General features: G+C 28.5%; 1 protein-coding gene across 3 annotated transcripts in view; it reads left to right on the top strand.

Annotated features, from left to right (window-relative positions):
• The window catches only part of LOC106681895 (cadherin-99C), a 430,333-nt gene that overhangs the window by 170,755 nt on the left and 233,538 nt on the right, over positions 1-26,040 (top strand). For 2 of the 3 annotated variants that reach the window (XM_014422457.2, XM_014422455.2), the window contains exon 3: positions 1,958-2,002. The exons of the other annotated variant lie outside the window; for it this stretch is intronic. The gene's annotated coding sequence lies outside the window, so the exon portion shown is untranslated. The remainder of the gene's footprint in view (positions 1-1,957; positions 2,003-26,040) is intronic. 3 annotated transcript variants of the gene reach the window in all.

The following is a 26,040-nucleotide window of genomic DNA, read 5'->3' as shown; positions in this document are numbered from 1 at the left end:
ACAAATAAAAAAATTATAGATTATAATGGAAATATGCGTGTATCATCTTGTCAGTTTTTACTAACAGGAATAGTAGTGTTAAACTTTTGACCTTCAGTAGGAAAACATTAATTTTGTATTCGGATCTTAAAAACTACCAACAACACTAGATAATCAAAATGAACATTATTTAAAGGAGAGTTAAATTTGCTGAAATATGAGCCCTAATAGAACTATTTACGTCCAATAGTTCTTGAGATATAGCTTTTTAAAAAGCAATATTTCTTAAAAATCTTCTCAAAGATCAGTAGTTTTAGTATTAGTAGAAATCTTTATCTCAGGAATTATGTGACGTCTATTAGCACTCAAATTAAAGTTAGTTAAACGTACTATAAAGTAATTTATGAATTTTACTTCGTAGGAATTGTAGTTTTCGTGATATTTCCTAAAATAAATTGATTTATAGTTGTTCAGACAATAAATTTGAGTTTTGAATAATTTTATTTCAGGAACTATAGGACGTAATTTTAACACTCAAATTAAAGCTACTTAAATTTATTATAAAATAGTTTATAACGTTTGTCTTTGTATAAGTAGTAGTTTTTATGATATTTGATCTTGTAAATTTACATACTGTTAATTTCTAGTTGTTCGTATAAAATGTTTGATTTTTGAAAAAATATATTTCTAGACCCATAAGACGCATATATGTCAGTAAAATAAAGGGAATTTAGCTTACTATAAAGTAGTTTATGACACTTATCTTCGTAGGGGTATTATTTTTTATGATATTCACACATGAATATAAATTTGGCAAATGAAAATTTGTCAGAAGAACTATAATCAATTTATTTTAGTAAATATCATGAAAACTACTGCTCCTACGACGATAAACGTATTAAACTACTTTATAGCTCATTAAATTAGCTTTAGTTTGAGAGCTAACAGACATCTGTACGTCAAAAGGTTTTTGAGATATAGATTTTTCAAAATAAATTCACTTCTCTTTCAGTACGTTCTGTACAAAATTTTTATGAAATATTTCTTTTTAAAAAGCTACATCTCTAGAAATTTGAACGTAAATAGCTCTATTAGGGCTTACAGTTTAGCAAATTTACTCTACTTTAAATTATGTTCTCTTAGATTTTTCTATTGTTTTTGGTAGTTTTAAAGATATGGAGATTTGAAAGAAAAATTAATTATTTTTAACGTTTTTTATTAAATCCGCCACTTTTTATCCCCCCTACATATACTTGGCAGACTCATCAATTTTGACTAGTAATTATACATAGTTTTCATTAAAGTAATAAAAAATTTGGGTGAAATATCTGACTTCTTTCTCCTCTTGGCCTCTTGTACTATAAGATCCTTTTATATTAAGCAGTCCTTTGGAGTTAGGTTTGCGAAAGACAGAAACAACTGTGTTGAGTATCCCATGGCAACCATGGTGGCTATCGTTAGATCTATTTAGTGTTTACCTGAATCTAATTCGTGCGCTATATCAAAAACCTTTCATTTTTGGGCTTTAAAACACAAGATCGTTCCACAAGGAAAATACATGGGTATTGATGTCCGTGTCGAAATTTACAAAATGGAATTTGAATAGTCTCGATTCGCCGATTTACCCCTATCGGAGGTCTGAAACCTCTCTCATTTTTGAATGACTTATATTAAAGTTTCAGTAAGAATTTAAGAATCCGGCAAAGTGATCTATAGTTCCATGATAAATATATGTACGATAATACTTAAAAGAAATAAATGCCATCTCTGGTACCCACTTCGTCTTGTAAGGTTTGGCAGAAATACATAATTTAAATATCTGAGTAATTAAAAAAGAAATGAAATGAATAGTTTTTTTACATTCCTTAAATGCCATTTTATATAATAAGCAAAATAAATTAATTTAATGCTCATTTTAATGAGTTTGCCATAATTTTTATTTACTAGACTAAGATTGATTTTTTTTTCTCTTTTTTAGTTCACCATTGGAGTGAGGACATATCCTTGCGTGGGTTCAAGACAGGTGAGAACAGAATCGATAATTATTGGTCTACTCTGTAGTAATTTATTAAATTTAATATGCGTGTTTTAAATTTATTGGGTTGTAAAAATATTCAATAGGGATCTTACAAGTTAATTTGAAATTCTGAGCTTATATATCATCACATTTTTATTTTTTTAAGCTGATATATTGGAAGATAATAGTCATAGGAAAAAATTAGTATCTTATACAGCCTTAATATCTTACAATCTAAAAATAAAATTACAAATAAAAAATTTATAGATTATAATGGAAATGTACATGTATCATCTTGCCAGTTTTTACTCAACAGGAATAGTAGTGTTAAACTTTTGACCTGCAGTAGGAATGCAACTAGGAATGAATATGCTCAGTATGAATGAATGTTTCTCCCAATTTGATTTTAACATCGTTTCACAAGTCAATCAGAAACCGTTGTTACTCATCTTCAAAAACAAATTTATTTACAACGTTTTCCTTTATAGCCTGCCAAATTTCTATTAAGGCCAAGTATAACGTTGTTATTAGCATATTGCTCCTTTTAAGCAATATCGTTTTATAAAAGATCTCAAACAAAAGATACAATAAAATGGGCAATATAAATGACTTTTATTTCACGATTTTAAATTTATGGCCATATAGTGTTTATATTTACCCGTTCATACACTACTGAAACGATGTTTATTAAAAAATAAAAAAAAATCTTCAATTTTTTTCCTTTACGGTAACGAGCACAAACAAAATATCTAATGTTATCTAATGTTTTCTAGTCATTCATGTTTTATTGATATATGCAGCTCCCCCAGATTGCAGACTAAATAGACATTGTGGTTGTAAATCTTATGAACCATTAAAATAAAATTGATTTACACCTCCATAAACCTCTGTTCTGATATAAAACCAGCAACCGGTATAATTAACGTATTGTAGAAATGAAGAACAGTCTTAAAACGCGACTCATTCATTAATTTTCATTTTGCATCATAATAACAAATTGAATAAAGCCGATAAAAAAAGTAGAGGTAGTAAAAATTAAGCCTTGGGTTAATTATACAAAATTTATACGTGATTGTTTTTATGGGGCTACAAAAACATAAATCTTCTTTGATTGTTTTTATGGGGCTACAAAAACATAAATCTTCTTTGATTAACAACAAAAACAAATTACGTATAATCTTTCCACTTTCTTGAGATTGGTTATTATTGTTTAAATGAAGTAAGTCCTAAAACAATCTATATTTCTTTTAAATTCCAACGTTTCGGCCAATTCGACCAATCTCAAGGACAATCTTAAATACAAATATACCACCACATCAATTTTAAAAAAATTTCATCCAGGCTACTCTGTCCAGATCAATAATATCTGTCAAAAATCATCCCATTTTGTCAATTTTCCACATTAACATTAAAAGTTTTAATCACAGTCAGTTTACACTGTTATGCTTTATCACAACAATAACTAAAATATAAATAAAATACTTTATTTAAAGATTAAAGAAGAATTTTTATTGTTATTTTCAGAAATTAGCCCTAATTTTATGTTAGAACTTTTATCATTATCTATTAAACTAGTTAAAGTAGAAGGAAAAATTTTTTACATCAAAGAATATGTCCCTGAGGACGGCCGGATTGGCCGAAACGTCGGGCTTATAGCAAAAATAAAATGTGTTGAGACAAAAATTGAATTATTTATTTAACCAGTCTCAAGAAAGTTAAAGATTATAAATGAATTAAAATATTTTGGTAACATTCGAAAAACCAGTTTTCTCTCTTTCTCAACAGGATGAAAACCAGCTAAATTTTATACCTCCCCCGGAAAGAGTAACTTATGGTGTTTCTCAACTCACCGATTTAGCAAGGGTTTTAGTCAATTTTAATTCATACTAAATATTTTATATTTGGTGGGAATAACTCTTTCTTCGGTTATTTAACTTTTTTTTCATTTATTTATTGTTATTTACAACTGCACATTATAATATTTAGTAAATTTGATCTCAGGTAAAATGGAGCTTTACAGGCGTGTAGAGTAACTACCGGTTGGTAGCACTTTAATGACGTCTTACATTAGCAGGTCTCGTGGCCATCTTCTTTTCAGGCAAGGAAGAGGAAGCAAGGTTAGAAACTAGTGGGTTTGGGTGGATAGAGAGTTTGTAATGGAAGGAATGATATCTGGAGTTATGCTTTTTAAATTTTTATTGTACTATCTACAAATTTTATCATTAACAATAAAGGTTAATTTTTTTATTTATTGGTATCCATGTTCTATAATAAATACAAAATATAAATCTACACAAATGCATAATAATTATCCAAGAAATATTGATTTAAAATCCGGTGATATTGGTTTCAAACAAATGCCTGTCCTCTTTCTAGGCTAAGTACTGCCTTTACAGTATTTATTTCTCGTAAGATGGATGCTTCGAAAGCTGCTCGATTTTCGAGTCGTAGCCGATAATTCGACGCCAGGAGCGATGAACATCAATCATCGGCCATCCTCTTTGACTAATCCCCTCCCTAATTTAATTTCTCCTGATGGATGCTCCTGTCTTCAGCCTTTGGTATCCTGCGGCGATGGCTGTCTTCGGTCCTCTTTGGTCCAGGTGAGCGGATTTATGGCTCAATTTCTCCTCCTTCCCATCCTAATAGATCTATGTGTCCGTGTCACGGCAGTTTTTCTACACCCGATGAAAAAGAACCCCTAAGGAGTATTTCGTGTTGAGTTTTATACTATTTTTCTCATCTGAATATTCTTATATGCCGAGCTAATTAAATTCTCGAGGATATCTCTTAGGTCTTAAATACGAAAGCGAAGTTATTAATGGGGCCTGTTTCTAGTTTCGTGGAGGTTGGATTCTCGAATTTCGAAAATATTCTTAGAGCCTTTAATTCCCATCCCTAATTTGTAAATTTCTTTTATTATTTTTGGTGATTAGTGTTGGATTCCAAAGATACAGACTGGTATAGTGCCTATTACCGTTAACATCCAAAGATTCTTGGAAGATCTAAATAAAATTCCATCGATATTATGGCCATATTAATTATACAAACAATTCTTAATTATATTTTTAGGTAGCTAACTGTTATTTAAGTCGAAAAATAATAGTTATAAATAAAAAAAAACCAAAGATCAGAAATAACAAGAAGATGGAAAATGTTCAACTGATCACCTTAATGTAATTGTTTGTTTACATGTTTTATAGAATATAGAAATATAGAAGGGATTGCCGTAGTAAGTAAAATAGCAAATTTTTGAGGAGTTTTCTTATTCTAAGGCACCAATTTATGTTATTTTCTGGGTTTTTCCTTCCTTCTGAGTTATTTATATGCCATCTTGTTTCAAGCGTTTTACCTTATTAAATTTACAATATTATTCCTTCCGACGTTTCAGATTGTTCCTCTATCTCCTGGTGTTATTTTTATATCTTGCGTTTTTTTTTTCTAATTTTTTTTTTCCATTAATATCCTTAAATTATTATTTCATGATCCCTTTATATTCTATTTCCGATTGTTATTCAGTCATATTTTAAATGTTTAAATTTACAATAAAATTTAAAGGTCGAAATTTTTTCTTAGGTTAGGTTTTTCAAATTCAATTTAAATTTTAAAAGTTTTAATTTTTAAGCCCTCCTGGAGTCCAGTCAGCCTCATAAAGTGGGTATCCTTAAATCGGGAAAAATCTGGTGGTTGAGTGAGCGTGATTTTGAAAAAAAACTTCTTGTATAACAGTGGTTCTAAAAACAGTACTTCCTTAAACAGAAATTATTAAAGAATAACGTAAACTATAACAATACTGAAAATAGAATCAAGACCTGAAAATAGACGAACAGCCTAAAGCCTCGTAAGATATATATATTTTAAAGTTAAGTTAAAAAAAAAAATAAGAAGAAAAAAAGAGGCTAATAAAAAAAAAAAAAAAATGTTACATGAAAAATGGAAAGATATTAAAGAAAAAAATACCAACTAAAATTCAATTTTTTTTTTTTATGTTCAGCTGGAAGTAACCACGAAGATTGGTTCAACCTTGTTGTTTGGAAAAATAAGTTTCATTTGTTTTTTTAAACAAGTTTTTCATACCTTATTGTGTTAAAATATCGATATTATTTCTGATAGTTTTTATTTGACTTATTGCAGTATAAAATTTAAATTTTTAGAAAAATTCTTATATTTCATAGATCGCATCGTATTCTATGTCACAGAAATGAATTTCTGTGACGTAGAATACGGTAAATACTGAAGTATTTACCAGAAATGCTCTTGTATTTTTAAGGCTTTGTAATGAAAGTGTCTTTTTAATAGGGGAAAAAAATAAAAATATGCTTTCACACCTTTGAGAGAACAATATGTTAATTGTCCTTTTCAGATAAGAAATAGGAGGTCGAGAGGTGAGTTGTTTTTGGTTAGAACATGTTTTGGTCGCTTAAGTACATTATGACTGGAGACCTTAAAAGACTGGTTTTCGACAGCTAGATTTATACAGTGACGACTTACAGCATCTAAGCATGGTCTTCACTGTGGTCTAGCACCATCCAGAATGGTATCGAAAGAGATTTCATGAATATAAAGTCAAAGTGTAAAATTGGTAAAGTTCAAGAAAGGGACAAAGTATAAACTAAATGAACGGACGTCATCCACCAATGGTGGTCCAAAGCAGTCACGGTGGACGTCAAGAAATCTAAAAAGGAAAAAGTGTCTGACAAACAAAGATATAGTGTTGTGCATTCTAGTCCGTGGCAGGACTTCTCTAGTGGAGAGCTGTCAGGGACTTGTTGGAACATGAAGTTGTAGAAACTAAAGGTGTTATAAAAATATAGATATATTTTATTTAAAGTATCGATATTTTTTACTAATATTATTTATTCGATAAAGTACAATATCAATATTAAATTGTGAGTATTGAAAAGCGATATTTTTTAAAAAACAAAAATTATATAAACCTTCAAAAAAAGTTCTCTATTTTAATTTTCCCTAGTTATTATTATTACAATTTTGATTTTTTTTTTCCAATTTTTGTATGTTGATCAATTTAATTAATTACTATCTTATTCTCCGTGACAATTTGTTTTTAAATAATAAAAAATAATATAATAACTTCTAATAATTCATTTAAATATTGATTTAGTTCCTACCTTTGTATGTTAAAACAATTCTTTTTTTTTCTTGATTTACTCCTATAATTTATATTTTATGTATTTGTATTTATGAATATATGAATATTTAATTATTGCAATTAGCGCTATTATAAATCTACGAATTTATATTACCCTACCCTTCAGTTCAATGCAAAACCTCTTCCCCATCTCCTCCTTCCAAAGAAGTTCGACATAAATATCGATATATCTGACTTCTATTTGTAAACTTTAAAATATTTTTCTTTGAAATTTGCATTTATAGTTTGATTTCGACCCTGAAGAGAATGAACAAAGAAAATTAATTGATCAAAAAGTGAGTTCAAAAAAATGCTTCATAAAAAATAAATAAATAAAATTAAATAAACAAGAGAGTTATTTATCACCATTCATATCCATAAGAGTATGCAATTATAAATTTACTGTAATTTGAATATAGAAACTCCATATTGCATAACTAAAGGCTAGAAGGTTTAAAGTCTTAATCTAAAACAACAGTTGAACATTTTCTATATTATTATATATATATTTTTTAATCATTCATTGTTATTTCACTTAAATTTTAATTAGAGATAACATTAAATAGCAGTTAAAACGATAACTATTTGACCATACTTCAGTAGTAAAGGTAAACAGATTAGCCGTACATTGTTTACAGATCTCGATGGCATTGGATAGATATACCAAGATGGCCACCGCAATACTAATGGTATAACTATAACCATTATTTAAAAATAAATATATTTTTTATTTAATAATATAACTACTTTTTAAATTTACATATAACAGTGTCTTTTTGCAGAATGGTTATTTCATTAAATATTTATTCTGCTTGTAACTGAATAAAACATTCGTTTGTTTGAGATCAGCAATAAAAAACGAATGAAATATTATAAATAAATGTTCTTGATTGTTACACTATTAAAGTTAAATGTTATGGAATATCGAATAGTAATTTTTTTTTTCTGTTCTTATTCCACTATCCAGTTGAACCATCTATTGAAAACCTCAAACTGTTTTTTTATTCCACTAGTTGGCATCAGTTATCGCCTTCGTGGCTATTTTCGTTGAAGAAGTGCCATTTCAGTTTCCTTTTGTTGGTAAGATAGTAAAAACTGTAAAGTCACTTCCTATTATAAAACCGTTACATTCGCACCTTGTATAACAAGTTTTATGTTTTTCTTGAGGTAGTTACATTTTGTTTTCTTCGAGGGTAGGAAAGCAACGAAGCGAGGTGGCAAGCACACTGTCCTAATGGGATCTTAATGAATAGAGCAATTTGAGCATAACCTCTCTATAATAGACTACGCTAATAGCTGATCGTATCACGTGATTTTTTTGTATAAAATAAAACGTAAGAAATTATATTTTATAACTGTTTTATAAAATATTAATATAACTGTTATAGATCCAATGTGATTTCTGTTAAAAAAAAAAGTGAGAGTCCATCGCCTAATTTGTAATTTGAAAATATCAAAAATTTTCAGAAATTGTGAAATGATTTTATGCAAGCTTCTTTAAAATGAAAATGTGCAGTTAAAATTACTTTTCCAAGAAAATATAACAAGCAGATGGAGATAATGGGATTATAAAAATAAAAAAACCCGTTTCATATTCTTTTATGATTGATATTGTTATTCTTTATTTATTTTTTGCGCAATGAACTAATTATACTCGATACTTTTTTGAGAATTACATAATTATCTGTGAATAGGGCCAACTTTTAATGAAACGACTTTGTAACGCGTTGCAAAGTAAGAGGCCCTTATACTGATTCTGGTCACCTTATTTTGAATTATTTTTTAAAGATCAGTGGTCATTTACTAACAGTACTCTAAACTAATAAATTTTAAAAGACTAAGGAAAGAATCTCATGTTCATATAAAATTATATAATTTAAAATTAAATAATAATATTCTATAGCTATAAGGACTAAAAATAAGGGAACTTTAAATTCGATTTTAATTTAGTTAAAAAAAATAAAGTTTTGTACAAATATTAAATTTTTATTAGCTTCCTATGTTTGATTTTAGCTGTAATACCAATTTTTCATAAATATTTTTTTTTTATAAAATACTAATTTATATAAAATATAAGAGCCCTAAGAAAAGCGACATCAGTAAACCAACTTTTACAACAGCGGAATTTTAAATAAACTACTAAAAATACTTCCAGAAGTTCTATGTTTGAATTTAATATATTGCACTCAGGTGAAGATGAAAATGCTCCCTAGAATTTGCCAAAACATTACTAAGAATGTGAAATATGTGTGAATATAGAATAAACCTGTGACATGTTTTTATTATTATTATATAATTTTATATTAAAATAAGTTTATATAGTTCATAAGGTTTTTTATTTATTATTTTTAATTGATATTTAACAATCAACACTGAATTACATTAAAAGTTAAATAACAGTAAAGTTGTTAATAACACTTATAAATTTATTGAAATTCTGAAAAAAGTATGAAAATGTTACACAATATTTTTTATCTTAACTTATTATTTTAGTATATCAAAAATATTATTCAAAAAATAATAAAATAAAATAAAAATAATATAATAATAATAAAAATAATTTTTTATCAACTTAACAAAAATATATTAATACCTTGTCTTAAGAAAAAAATGATCTCACTTTATAAATGATTTATAATTTTAAATCATTAATAACTCATTTTTTTTTTAATTCTATTAAGATTTCATTGTGTTTTTTATCCCTAAATTAACAAAAAATCTAATCTCCATATAATTATACGAATGTAAATCAATGAGTAATATTTTTTGTTGTAACATATTAGATAAAGTTTGAGAAGTTTTTCTTTATTTGTAACTACGTTTTTCCTTATATAAAGGAATAACATATATAATATATTGAGTTGAAGCATTTTAGGATTTAGATGAGTTAGTGGGGAGTTCTGGATTTATTTCGTTAACGCGCGAAAAAAAGATAACCTCCAGAAAAACAAATTTTAATCTTTAATTTAAATGATATGAAAAGATTTAAAACTCCTTGTTCTGATTGTGTATAATCGTATATGGTAAATATACATGTTGTAATATACATAGTCGATTTTAAATGTACTTATATTTACTAAAAAATTATTGAATGAAAATGAAAAATGTGCGTCAGGAAGAATAATTTAGTATAATTGTTGTTTTCGGTGTGGAGTTCGATATCTCTTTCTATATAGAAGATGTGAGCACTAAGTTTGAAATATCTCTATTAATAATGAACTGTTTTTAAAAATTATATTGATTAAACAGTGATAAACGGTAGGCAGTGGATGAAATGAATAACAATAAATATTGATTCAGATGAATATAACGAACATGATGGAACGTACAAAAGGAACAAGTAACTTTAGTTTTTATTATGTTCCATTTAGGTAATATAATACATCCCCCATCTCTTTGTCCAAATGGATGGGACTAGTTGAATTATAAATTATATTTGAAGAGTGAGTAATAGGACTTGACTAGCCCAACGGTGATTTAACATTCTTAATGGGATATTTCATCAGATTTAAGAGGATTTCGGACTTGGATCGTTCGGAAGCGGCTCAGTCTTTTTAGTTTCATCCCTTTTTTTTTTGGTTCGAGTTCAACGACCCCTTATACGTCAACTTACTGGAGGAAGGTGGGCTGTCTGTGAGTAGCCACCCACTTATTAAAAACACCAAGCTCCAACGAACAAAGCGTTGAGTCATTACTTTCGCAGTCACTGTTTATCTGCGCAATCTTCAAGACAGCACAGCCGAGAGCACTTTTGCAGTCTAACGGTGAAATGCACTATTAGTGAACAGTTACTACAATTTATTCTAGATTGATTAAAAACTCATAATTTTACGTTAGTTGTATCTATTATTTGTATTTACCTACAATTGTAATTTAAGTCATCAGTACTTTACTTAATATGAAATCAATTGACTTCAACCGTGTTTCGATTTATTACTATTATTTTTAATTAATATAAAGTTAAAATTTAGTAGTTTGTTATGTCGAAGGCTAAGTAGTTTCCGGTTTATTTAAAAAAATAATCCATTATTTATAAAAAATCCATTCTATATCATCCGAAACAACTATTTTATTCTTGTAAAATTAATAAAAATAAGGAGTTTAAGTAATAAGGGCATCTATAACCATAAAAAGAAATGAGTTAAAATTAATCGTATCCCAAGATATTTTAATTTGTACGGCCGGTAAACAAGTTAATCATATGGTATAAATTTTCTAATTTTGTCGAAAATTTAAAATATAAAAATTATTTTATACATAAATTGTCTTACGACGCCATGATATTCCCCAAGTAACAGTTAAACTGTAAAATAAAAATTTTAATATTTACAATATGATATAAATGCATCATCATATTTTACAATTCATAAATATAGATTTTAACATTTTTATTGCTTAATTATATTATCTACTTAGATTATAATTAGAAAAAGAGTTTTTCTATCTTATTAAGTCCATACACCACTTCATAAATTTTTGTTTACAAATAACGGAAGTAGTGCATTTTACACTTAACACAATGTAAATGCATTGATTAATGAATATTATTTTTTATAGCAATGTTCATAGTATTACTAAGAAGGTGAAACGATGTTCATTAGTAAGTCAAATTTTATTAATTTCTATTAAAATACTATTTATTGAATAGTTCGCAACTTTCACTCTTATAACATTTAGTGATGATTATTATATTTTGAATGTTATTAGAAATTTTTAAGATACTGGTTTTGTAGGTGAAGTAGTGTGGATTAATAATTAAACTTTGCTTTGTCTATAATCATATTTTTTACGCTGAATTATACATTTACTTAGATTTCTTTCCGTGATTAATATATGATAAGTCTTTAAAAGCTTGGAAAAATAGAAGAAAAAATATCACGAAACATTTTAGTCTGATTTAACATAAAATTATTACATTCATGTTATAACATTTTACGCAATGAGAATGTTTAATTTTAATGTCTACATAACAAATCTTCTTACTCAAGTAGTCTCAATTTCTGTTTTTTTTAACATGTATTGCGGTTAATTTGCAATTAGAAAGTCCTAAATTAGAAAAAATATATATGGCAAGGCAGTTTGATTTCAACATCTGAAGTTCATTTCGTATTATTAGTGTGAAGGTTTCCATCAACGAATTATTGCACTTTTGATAAATGTCATCGGGGTAAATGCATTGGCATTTTTGAAATGATGAACTCTTATTAAGTCTTATGTTGTAGAATTAGCGCTTGAGTAATGTTATAGTTCTATATTATTAGTTACAAAATAATCCTTATTTTAAATCTCTTTAGCTTAAATTATGTAATATTGAGTATTGGTCGATTATTTTTTATTTTATAGTTCAGTATTTTTTTTCGCCATAAAATGAGCATGTAAGTATCAACATCCTCTTTAAGGTTTAATATTTTAATTTTATATCCATTTCCAAATCCCTACGAACATATTATATTTCTTATTTAAAAGTGATGAATGTTGAAACGAATAACCATTGATAGATATTTTAAGATTTTTATATTTAAAGTCAATTTATCGACTTTTAAATAAAATACTATTAAAAAGTAATATCTGAACATTCCATATAGATTGGTTACATTTGTTAAAATATTGATTAGTTAAATTTAATCGCGATTGTTAATATGAAACCATTGAGGAAAATTTAAATTTTGATATAAATTGTATACCTTTTAAGTGTAGAATTTTTATTGGTAAAAAAAATATCTTTAGCTTTATTTTAATTTGTTTTCTTATTTTCTATTATTTGACTCAGTTATCCGCCTATGTTTATTTGTGTAGTGTATATAGAATTTTATTTGTATCCATTTTAATTTATACTTAAATATTTTATTGTTTATTATTATTATTAATTCATTTACTTTTTATTTATATTTAATGTATATGATTTTACACATACATAATACCTCTTGTCCTTGAGTGTGTCAGAATGTATTATTTCAATAAAAGTAAAAAAAAAATAAAATAAAATAATTAATTATATAAAGTAAATTTATCGAGTAGGGCTTGGTGAAAATATTTTTCCTTTTAAGTGTTCTTTAATTAGAACTATAATTTAATTTTAATTAAGTTTTAAGCATAGTGCTTTTTTAAGTCATGGACTTATTTATTTTAAAAAAATGTTTACTACATCTCTTATGATAATTTACCTTCGTGGCGCAGTGATTCTAGTTATATTATTGTGACTAAGTGTACCTCTAAAAGCCAAGGAGCCAATGAATACAGCGTGAAGAGGGCACCGTAACCACTTCCGATATATTTTCGATCAAACAGTGATTAAACTTCGCCAAGAGAAAAAATATGTGCCATACGTAAAATCCTAATTGCATTTTTTAAATAAATTAAATGTGAGATACTTTTCAAATTCCACATATAAGTTCACATTGACTTATATACCTATTTATATTAAATGAGTATTTTCGAAATAAATATTTATTTATTCTTACTTTTCTCTAATGAATGTACAATATCAAGATTCTGTATTCACTACTCATACTATTCATTATCAGGAATTTCGCGTTATTCGGAATCCAAATTGTTCCGTACAAATGGGTTTTTACTGTATGTGTATAAATAAAATCCTTAAGATGTGTATTTATATTGCAGTTTAATTAAAACTTTTTTAAAAGTATTATTGTGAATAAACAGAGTAATAAATAAATAAATTGATAAGATCAACTATAATGAATGTATAAGTATATGTACTTTGACTCTATTTTGACTATATTTCTAAGGATTTAAAATATACTTTATGTTTGTTCTTAATGATTGAAAAATCATGTCAATTATAGTTGGTCAAATTTGTATTTATGGTAATAGTTGACTTATTTATTTTAATTATATTTGTGTTTCTTTTATTTTTATATATCTAAATTTTGTTTTTATCCATTTATCCTCAAGATCAAAAATTAAAATACGATAGTGTTTAATTCATCTTTTTTTTATGTTAGAAGTTTAGAGGATACTGCATATGAATACAGAGCTGTTAAATTCAATTTTCTTAAAGTTTATAACTTTGTTACGTTATTCACTCCTTTTTTCAATTATCAAATTTGTCTACCCTCCCTAAAAAAACCAAATTTTTAATGGTTATTCTAGGACTGATTGCTAAGTTAGTTAATGGCCTAGAACTAGAGGACTGTTCTAGAAGATAAATATAGATCAGACTGCCTATTGTTAGCTCCAGTTTACATTCCCAGGCTTTCCAGTTACGTTAGACTGACACGCAAGGGATGTTTGGTGTCTATTCCCAGTCCAGGTAGACCAAAACAATTTGTCTCTTTGAGCTCTATTTAAACTTGCCTGCACCATCTGCTTAATGTTAAATCTTCTTCAGCAATACAAGTGCATCTTCAGGATGAACTTTAATTCCGTTTCTCTTAAACCTAATGTTAGTTTTATAATTTAAGTGGTAGGCATTTCGATTCACTAAAAAGAAAAAAAAACCTTAAATTAAGTTAATAGTTATAAAATTAATGAGATGTAAAATTATGAATAACACGTGTTCGAGGTATTTTAGTTATTTTTTAATATTGAATATTTGATGTTTGGCATTGATAAAGATATATTAGGCGATGTTTTTGATCGCATTACCATTTTTGATCAGGATCAGTTTTTTGACATCGATTAGTATGTCATAAGAGCAATGTCCAAAAATGTAGTGTGCTGCAAGATTACTGGAATGTGGTTTTAAATATGAATAGGACATTCGTAAATATTTGTGAATCCAGTTTTTAATCATGTAAACCTTTATCTGCTTGTTATGGAGAAGAGAGCTTTTGAAATTCTTGTTGACATTAATGTTTGTTAAGAAAAAAAATTAATAAATTTATTACTTTTTATAAATTATCAAAATCAATTAAACATGTCCATGTGCCTTGTTTTTTAGAGCCATGATTTATCTGATTTAAATTAACACTTATCACCTTTAACGAACTTCTGATATCTTATCTTCAAACTTCATATTTCCTGAAGTATTTTTATTAGAAAGCCGTTAAAAGTATAATTAAATAAAAAATTATTTACTATTTATAATTAAATATGAAAATAAAAATGTTATTGTATTTTTGTAAAATAAACAACATCATAATTAAAAGTTTAATGAATTATTACATTTCTTGAAGCTCTAGTTCTGTTGGCCAGTCACAAGTCTGCCCCAATTATTTATTTATAAAATTTGTTGTGCTTTTCAATTGATGGTCACAAGCATTACAATCAACAGTTACACTTGGCTTCTTTCTAAATCTTATTTTTTTCCATGTTGCATATCAAAATAAATAGTACTGTCCCTTTCAATTTCTTGTAATTCAACAATTTCATAGATATTCAATATCCAGTATTAAATTTTTTTATCTTTTTTTCTGTACCCCTTCATTAAAATATAAATTAGTACTTTATACTTTATGTGTCTTCTGCCTTTGATTGCCTTGTGGCATTAAAGTTGATATGTGTCCAGCTACGGTGGTATAGTCTAGCTATAGCCTATGGTTACGCCATGGAATTAATCGCACTTCCACAGAAAATCATACTTCTACAGGATTATTTCTGTAGTTCGTTGATCTTCCCCTCAGCGGTAATCCGCGGGTAACATAAAATGTTTAATCATAATATATAAAAGATTATGTGCTTTTGTAAGAGTTAAACTTTATAGGAGAGTAAATTTTCATGTAATATTAAAACCCGTCATAAGTTTATAGAGACGAATCCAAAACTATTTTATTTTTTTCTTTGTTTTATTTCAGTAAAAAAACTATAGCTGCATAATTATAACCTAATACGATAACGAAGAAGACAGTAATAACCTTCAAAAACCTAGATTAACCTTCGAAAATATATTTGAGTAATAAGCTACAAAAAGTTGATCAGTCATACTTCTTCCTGACTGTTTCTGGAAACCGAGTTAAAACTACAATAAAAAGCAATAATGTTTCTCACCCTCCGATTTTATGCGCAAATGACACGTTTTAACATAACGATTTCAAACTTTTGAAATATTTGTATTGTGCTTTCCATGATTTTGAAGTAGACATGTTAACGATTATAAATACCTTTCCATGCATAATTTTTTTTTAAAATTAAGATCGTTAAGGTTTGTATTTATATTATATTTTGTTATAGGATTATTGCGAATAAACAAAAAATATTAAAAAAATTAAAATTAAAATCTGTACCCATGAAGCGTCAGGGGTTCAGTACTTTGTAAAGAAGTACTAAAACAACGGTTGTGTAAGGTGGTGATTTGGTCAGAATCACGCCCGACCGCCAAATGTTTATCCAATTAAAGGTACCCAATTTAAGGGCTGAGTGGACCTCAGGAGGGCTCCAGCACAGGGTTGACTCACGGCTACAGTGTAACAGAATACAATTTTCTGCCCAGCCGGATTCAAACTTAGGTCCTTGGAGTTAGTAGCACGCGCCTTACTCCGTGGCTACCACGCTCCCTAAACAAAGAATATAAAATGTTTAAATATAAAATACTGCTCTGTTCCTCTGGCTCGTAGCGTTTTGACTTAAAGCCTACAGATTTATTCAATAAACAATGTTTTTAAAACTAAAAGAATTTGTCTGATCAGACTGGTAGCTTCCGAAATCTACTTGTTTACACAAACTCTATACTTTTATATGGACTAGAATTCTGAAATGTTAGTTAATGAGGTTACTAAAGGCTGTACAGGAGTGCTAAACAACTTTACCAGACATTACATTCTCGAGAGCTAAAGATTACTCAAGTAATAAAATAAATAGAAGAAGTCACTCTTTTAACAATATAGTGAGCTATGATGTATGGACTTCACAACGCTTATAAATGACATTCATGAGAAGGAGAACCAAAAAGAAATAGAAGCTAGACGACTGAAGGACTAGAGTCCTAATAAGATATTTCATTAGTCATATCTGTCCCAACGGAGGCTGAAGCACTCATCAGTGGTCCGTCTTTCCAATGCCTCATCATCCTTCTTCATCGACTCATCATTTGATCTCATTCTTCGGCCTCACCAAGATGGGGTAGCGATATCCATTACTAGTTTCATTTTGTTCGGATGGAAGGTATAAAGGTTTAAGACTTTACAATGGCAAATATACCTTTGGCATTATATATGTACCTGTATAAATTTATTGTTGTTATAATAAATTTATAAAATATAAGGATGATTATCATTTCTTTTATTTCTATTGGCACTATAGACCTGGTTGACGCCCGGATTGTTGTTACTATCTAATCTAATAAAAAAAAAACTTTTCTTGCCTAGAAATAGTCAAAAAAACGGAAAAATTGTTTATAAATATAAAAAAAATCAAACAGTTTTTTTGGACGAATTTTATACTTTTATAGGATCTTAGTACACAAAGTTCATCTGTCGCTCTATTACTCTTTCTACTAGATCCTGTACAAAAAAATATTAACCGAAATTTTTAATTTATCTCAAAAAATTCACTTAGGATATCGGCTCGATTTTAGATTAACAGCTGAGCGTCTATAGAATATGTAGATACCTAAAAAATTAATTAAATTCTTTCACAATTATTAATATTGTATCTTAAAAATTCTTCGTGATCTGAGAATTTCTAATAATTATAATATTAATCATTGAAAATTGTTGTTAATTTGAAGTTAGGATTAAAAATATTATTTTGTCTTCTTTTCATTCGATTCCACCGACAGGTTTTTGTTGGTTGTAACTGTCCTAGGGAAGGCTAAAGCATCCGTTTGGCTAACAGGGTCCGATAGTATGTTAGATAACCGAATCCAGGTTGGAATAGTGGATACTATTATGTGTGCGGTTATGGAAACTAGTCTGTTCTTTAGCCCAAGTTATGTACAACAACGAAATTTTTTTGAATGATATAAACTTCTGAATGTAGTTTATAAACGCTTCATAATAATAAATCTTGCTTCGTGTCTATAGTAATACACAAAGGTTGATAGTAATAATTCAATTGAATGATTCACTAAACTCATTTTAAAAGAAATTCAGTTTGGATTATCCCAATTTAATATTCCTTATGTATGAAACATAGACATAGACATTTTTTTTTTTTTATTATTGTAGTCTGGTCTTACAGACCTCATCTATAAGGTATACAATGAAAATTTATTGTACTATCACCTTTCTAATATCATGACGTTTTGAACAAAAATTGTGGATTATCAATTCTATTAAGTTCTCACTTCAGTTGATCGATTTTATCGAAACATTTGCAATCACACCCCAGACATATACCCAACTTAAATACATAATTTTAATATCGTACGAATATTTGTTTTTGAACTAGACTGTTCACTAACATTTTGTGAGAATATGTTTTCCGGTCTCAGGGGACCTCAAAACTTGTTTTTCCGTCGAAAACTGGAACTCGAAATTTTTGAAGATTGCAATACTTTTCCTTACTTTATATTCCATATATAAGCGAGTAAAATAGCAGTTTTTAGATTAAAAAAATCAATTTATTTTGAAGGAGATGGTCAGGGCTGCGGTTAAGAGGAAAGAAAATTGGGTGGGAGTGTAAACAGAGAACCCTCAAATGATAGTTTGGGGAGTTTCTGTTTACACACCCATCTAACAGCCCTGATGAGAAGTCCTATAACGTAGATCGAAACGTCGGCAGAAAATAAAGAAATAGATATTACTATTTTTTCTTCATTTTAGCCCTTACCATCAAATTAACTTACGATCAATCATCTGTATGTATGTGTACATAATCTTATATTTCTTTACGACTGAAATTTAATATTAATAACAACCTAGACTATTATACCACCTACTGAGTAAACCTATCTAACGACCCCTTACAAATGAGGCAGGGTAATAAATTGGCTAGAGTCCCTCCTACAGTTTCCTACAGAATTAGTTTCCGAAATCTACATATTTTCGGCCAGAAACTAGAACTAGTGGGATAGTGGGATAGAATCTGCTTTACATTGCAGATTTCCCATAAATTATAATTTAATTAGTTGTTGTGTGGGTTTGATTGAATAATTAAGGAGGTATTAAATTTTATTTAGGCGTTTTCGTTGGCCCACGTTCTTGAAACAGTTGATTTATGTATTTTTTATTAATCATTCCAAAATGTAGAATATATTTAAAATCCTCAAAAAAATTAAACACTTTTTTTTCTGAAGATATATTACACTGACACTTTTAATACTATTGGAATGAAGTTATAAAAACATCGTTTCATTAACTTAAATAAAATTATTAACAGAAAAAAAGAAAGAAAAATATTTATATAGCATGTGTATAGTCAGCTTAATTTTTATTAAGTAACTGTACACATAGTTTTTGTGATTAGTTGAGGAATATATTTTAGTAGATATAAGCATTATTAAATGTATTATAGATTATAAAATGACGTAAAAGTTATGTCAAGTCCATACCTATGGATTATAAAATCAACCTAATTGATTGTGAAATCGACGCATAGTAAATATGGAACATTAAGCTTTTAAATCCTTCGCTCTATGAACTTACTCTGTTTTTCTATATATGGTGTGGTCGGAACGTGTTACATATCGTCAGAGCCCGTTCTGTGATCTATTCTGTGAAATATGTCATATAATATGCAATAAAACCGTAAAATGTACGGCATATTTTACGGTTTTATTGCAATTTACGATTTAATTAAAAAAAACTTCTAAACTAGGACACAAATTGGAGGAGAGATTAAAAAATAAAGGAAAATGTTTTCATATTTGGTTTTGGGCGGTTTTAGAAATGAATAGTGAGGTTACTGTGGTAAAGGTAAAGACAGAAATGAAGAGAAAGGTTTTGAATAGGTTCAATTAGTTTTTCTTCATATCAACCAATGTCATCTTTGTCACATTACAGCCATATCAAAGTTGTGAATATAAAAGGATGGATTAATCTATATATCGTAAAAATAAATATTTATAGCAATGGCTGATGATCAGATAAATCATTAATGCAAATAGAGAATATGTTAGGTGAGAGTGAAGAGCCCTGCAGGAATCTTTTTTTAAAGTTGTGTCCAGAAGAATCAATTACGAAAAAAATAACTATTTGGAAGCCCAGAGTATAGTAGACCGGAAGCTAAGGCCAAAACCAGAAACCTGTCCGGTTTGAAGAAAAAATTAGATGATCTAGACCGGAAGTATTCCTTCTATAGAATAGATATGTGGATTTCTGTTATCTTGGATAGATCGTAATTAAATTTTATAGGTCAATGAACTTTGAAAAATTGGTCCTAATTTCTATTCACTATTTTCTGTTAGTAAGCAAATTCATTTTTACTTAAACTATGCAATAGGTGTAGCAAATGTCCTTGAAAAGTAGTTACTAAAATTTTGTATGCAAACCCAACCGAAAGTTCATTTCCTAATAGATGTATATTCATTTTTCATTTAGTACTGTTAACCCTACCACAAGGGAAAAATCATTGATATATTTTTTATATGGCAAATTTAAGATTTTAATGGATAGAGCACTTAGGGTCTTGAGATACAGTTTTTTCTTTCAAATAACCCAAAATCTACAAATATTTGTAAATTTATCTTAAGCCATCTCTACGAGATAATTATGAGAAACTTCACCATAGTACATTCAATTGGCTTCAATTTAAATACTGTTAGATATTTGTATGTCTATTAGTCCTTGAGATAAGCAAATAAGCGATAATCTGAATGAAGAATTTTGAACTTTTCTTGAATAAAAATTCTCTGGTGTGTATAGTTCAGAATTTACTTTTCTATGGGTATTGTGCAGTTTAGGTACCAGTACTATATCTAGGTAACAAAAAAATAGGGGACAGTAAATTTTCGCTAAATATGACAAATTCGTTGAACTATAAAGTTGAATTCTGAAGAACCTGAATGGCAGTCCAGTCTCGAAATACAAAATCGGACACTTTTTTTTGCTGCCTCGGCTTCTGGACTTTAAAAGGAGAGATCAGCATTATGATTGGGAAAACATTTAAAATGCCAAAAAATAGAGACAGAATTTACGCAGAATCGAAACACAAAGACGTTTCATTATCTGTTTATGATAAATATTTAAAGGAATATAATATTTATCTATTTTCACGGAAAAAAAATTAATGTCACTTCACTGAATGCCAATTTTTTAAATTATATCATTTTAATTATTTGACGTGTATCTTCCTTGTTTTAAGAGATTTGTCGCAGTTATAAAATATTACACATTATCAATAGTCCTATTTTCTTGTAGACCGTCCGCCTACTTGTCAATTACTAACATAATGGACTAGAATATTTAATTATAGCCCTAGTTCAATGATGATTATGCATGATAGCCCAATGTGTAAGCTGAAATTAACTAATGTAGTAGTTAAATTATGTTTATAAACATAATTAAACCGTAAAAGTTTAAATAATAAAAAAATATTTATTTACATTAACGACTGTATTTACATAAAAATATATCTAGTAAATTTAATGTTAGATTATATTGGTATGATACAGGCATGTAACTACCCATTGGTAGCGCTCCAACATCATAATCTACATTTATAGGTCTAGAGGACATGTTCTTCTCTGGTGCCTCGGAGGAATTAGGAATTGGGCGGGGAAGCAAGGTTAGAAACTAGTGGGTTCGGGTGGTTAAGGAGTTTATAGTAGAAGGATTGATATCTGGTTCGGGCTAAGTTGGTTACATATGGATCATTAAGGGCTTTATGGATGATTTTATTGTGAAAAAGTAAGGAGCATTGAAGATTTTGGATTATACGAATAGAATACGTCAGAAATTTGAAGGTTTAGTGAAGACTCAAAGCTTTACTCCGTATGTCCATTTAGGCCTTTTTATATTCATGTAGATCAGTCTTTTGGAATGGATTGGAAATCTAGACCGTTTTTCTAGTAAGTGTTATAATAGTCGGAATCGACGCGCAGCTTCCTGTCTTTTCAGTCTTGTATGAGGATTCCGAGTTAGTCGTTCGCCCAGATGTAGTCAAAGTTAGCGGATCTCTCTGATAGGAATAAGAGCAACGTTATTAAAGGATACTTTAGGGCAGTCGTTAGGTTTACGATGAAGGGTATAGATGATTTGATGGGATTTATTTTAATCCTCCAATTTCGACGCCGTTCTTCGATGGTCGTGGCATGGGATTGGAGTGTTTAGCCTACAAGTAAAGGATTATTATTAACTGCGAGCACATATGTCATCGGCATACGTGGTGAGGACAGGGAAAGGTTTTTAGTGATTGTAAAATAAAATACCTATTTAAATTGCTGAAGTGATCCAGGAATTTTTTCCCCGAATAATTACATAATTGCCTGTATCTTTATGACGAATAAAAATCAATTGTCGAATATTATTTTATCTTCAATAAATATTGGAGCTTAAGAATAGTTTGCAGGTTACCGTGAGGAGGCGGTGGCGGACATTTATTGCAGAAGCAGGGAACCGGTCTATTGACTAGTCGCTAAAGAAAAAGTACCCTTATCTCCTAATGGCCGACTTTTAATTCGGATTTGCTTTTAAAATTCCTTATTTATTTATTTTTTATTGATGCCGCCTTTAGTGCTCGACGGTGTAGCCTATTACCCCGACCGGGAGTCATATATCTTAATTGTGCAACTTGTATCGGGCTCCCTCAACTTGGCAAACTTTTATGGACAAATTATATCTACCATCAATTACAATTAATTAATGGTATATATACTTAAATATATACGCTGATACGCATATGTATAAAGGTATAAAAATATGCTCACATGTTATGAGTTTTTAAAAATAATTTCTAGAAGATATAATTTATTATGATTTCTTTTTTTTTTTTTTTTTTTTTTTTTACTGAATATCCCATAATTCTTTAATCTTTTATCTTACCTTAACGTTAAAAATTAAAAACACAATATTTCCAATTTCAAATTTTTATTTCTTGTTCGTTTCGGAGAAACTGTGGTCCCGTCTTCAGCTTCCATAGTTTAATATTTTTTTTAACTAAGCTAATCCACAATTGCATACAATTAATTAGCTTCATGTTTAAATGAATTACAGACAAACAGTCAATTAAATATAAACTATTTTAAGTAATACTTAGAAATGAAACTAATTGATTATATTCAATTGTAGATATTCATATATAAAAAAAATATATTAATTATAGATTCTGGAGTGGAGACCACAGTTTTTGAAATAAGAAATATTGAGCAAATTACACATTGGACTACCTTTTTATTCAGTAAATAGAGTAGTAACAATACTGGAATATCGCTGATTGACTGTGTTTAATAATAAAAGGAAGATGGACCATTCCAGGGATATAGAAATGGATTAAAAAAACACAAATAGTGATTAAACTATTTACATTGAGCCAACGTTTCGCCCCACGTTGCTGGGCTTCATCAGTGCTTAAAAAAATACAAATACTTAAATGATGTAAACATAAATGCACAAAGTAAATGAAAAAGTTAAAAAATGTACAATGAAACATAAAATATAAGTAAGAATAAGACTCTCTGTCTTACTCATTACCTTCGTTTATTCTAAATTTTATTTTTATCCCCGTTTTTCCATCTCTTAGTTTGTACTGTATTTTATATTTCTTCTTTTTATCCGTTTTCATTAATGGTATATAAATTTTTATTATTCTTATTTAATGTATCATTTATGTTTAAATCATTTAAGTGCTTGTACCTTTTTTAGCCCTGATGAAGCTCTGAAACGTGGGACGAACCGTTGGCTCAATATAAATAGTTTAATTACTATTTGAGTTTTTCTTTGACCGCACCCGGACCATCTTCCTTTTATTATTTATTTTTTTAATTGTAACTTTTTATTTGTATTTTTGACCTAATAGCAAGATTAGAAAAAAGAGATTTTAAAAAAATAAAAAGGCGTTGAGGTCAGATTGTGAAACAAATGACTAAATTCTTCTGTTTTGAAGATTTTGTTCATACAGTATTGCACCGACGCACAGTAAGTAAAATTGATTGTTTAGCTGAAAAAATCTTCTTCAGAAATTGTCGGAATTGTACTAAAATATTTTTGTATGCTTTGGTATGGTTCGGGCGTAGAATCTGAATTTTGTGTAATATATAACAATAACCGAAACTTTCTTCTGATAAAGAAGGTCAAATTTTTTTTACTAGAAAAAAATATATACATATTTTACCCGGTTAAAATAATATATACTTGGCAGAAACCACACATTTGGAAGATATAGGTACATCATTCTAACAATTCAGACCGACAAATGTTGCGAAATGGACTTGGTAAAATATATATATTGAAATGTTTTTGAGGAAGCTAAACACTGATTTGATTTCTTTTTTCCGGAAAAAACAATTTTTTCGCCTACTATACTAGAAGTGATTTTTGCATTTAGATAGTTTGACTTGTGTTGTATCCATTTTATTTATTTAATACAAATGACAATATGTTTTTGTTGTTCAACAAAACATCCCAAAGGAACGTGTCTTATATTTTTCGATCTCACCAGAAAAAGTGTTATGTAATTTTTCTGAGTTTGGGAGATATCAGTTGATTTCTTTTTTACTCAATTATTTATTTAATAATAACAAAACTTTAGTAACAAAATTTACAAGAACAGAAATACTATTTCACATGATTACGAATTACCCATCCTTACAACTACTTGGTAATTATAAAAATATTTTGCACTTAGTTTATGCTTAGATGTATTCGTTGAAGAAGAATTAGAAAAGGAAAGAGGTAAAGGCTGTAAAATATAGAAGCTTGCAAAGAATTATTCATATTCAATTAAAGAATATCGTTCTATTACTATAACATAAAAATTATCTAGCTATAATAGCTAAATGATTTTTAGAGTGTGATAATGAGTTATCTAAATCTATTTCTATTTTTTTTTTGTCATATATGAATTGCCAGTCATTTATCGAGAGACTTAATTGATTTTTTTTCCTTATTGCATAACCAAGGAATGAGGAGTTTTTAGAAACTGTGAAGTGAGGTAAGTCTTGTGCCAACACAGACTATAAAAAATTGAAGATTCCTTTCACCGTTGCCGAGCTCCGGCAGTGGATTGAAGGTGACCTCTCAGACATATCTTGTTCTCTGGAATGTTCCTTTGACTGAAGAAGAGTATAATTACTGATTATACAGTGATAAGTGTGTGGTCTTGCAGGGGTTGAATTTTAAGGCATTTCTTGCGGAATTGACAGTTAAGTGAGATTCGTGGCTAGGCAAAACAGTTCTGAATGTATATGCTAAACTTTACTCTCCAGTATTAAAGTTAAAATTACGTATTGTAATGACCGATTAGGTTTCCTGACTTCCTCAGGACTGAGCATACTGTTTCGTACTTTGATTGATAAATTCACCATAATTTAATGTATTATCGTCTGGAATAAAGCTGTAATAATAACTTATTTAACTATTGCTTTAAATATTGTTTACAGAATTTCATCTTGAGGGTTCCTGATAAGTGATATGTTTATTTTAACCAGCTTGGAAAGCTCAGTAGCTTATGAATCTCATAATGTATTATACTTAAGAATATGAATTAAAATTCTCGGAACGGTGTGAGTTGGAGAAATGTAGAATAAATTAACTTTAGGTTAACACTTTTTGTCCATAATTGTATTGAAATAATACGACATTCAAGGGGACATGTACATTCAATCATACCATATACATATAAAAATCACAATAAATAAATTATACAAACAAAATAAAAAAAGATAATAAAAATAAATTTAATTATAATAATGATAAAAATTCACATATTTAATAAACATAATAGATAAATCATAGCAAATTCGGTAAAAATCTAAGGTAAAGAAAATTGAAATTAATCTATCAAAAAGAACTTATCTTGGACGCAATCATACCTATTAACAGTATTGGAACTGTGCCCAGTGCACAGTGCAGCGATCACGCTGCAAGAGAAGCACTCGCGCTTCCGGGACGAGGTAAAG

Source organism: Halyomorpha halys, unplaced genomic scaffold (genome assembly GCF_000696795.3).
Source record: "Halyomorpha halys isolate HHAL.00 unplaced genomic scaffold, Hhal_1.1 Scaffold373.1, whole genome shotgun sequence".
Taxonomy (NCBI): Eukaryota; Metazoa; Arthropoda; class Insecta; order Hemiptera; family Pentatomidae; genus Halyomorpha; species Halyomorpha halys.
Note: the sequence above shows the minus strand (reverse complement) of the source record. Positions and strands in the feature narration are given on the sequence as shown.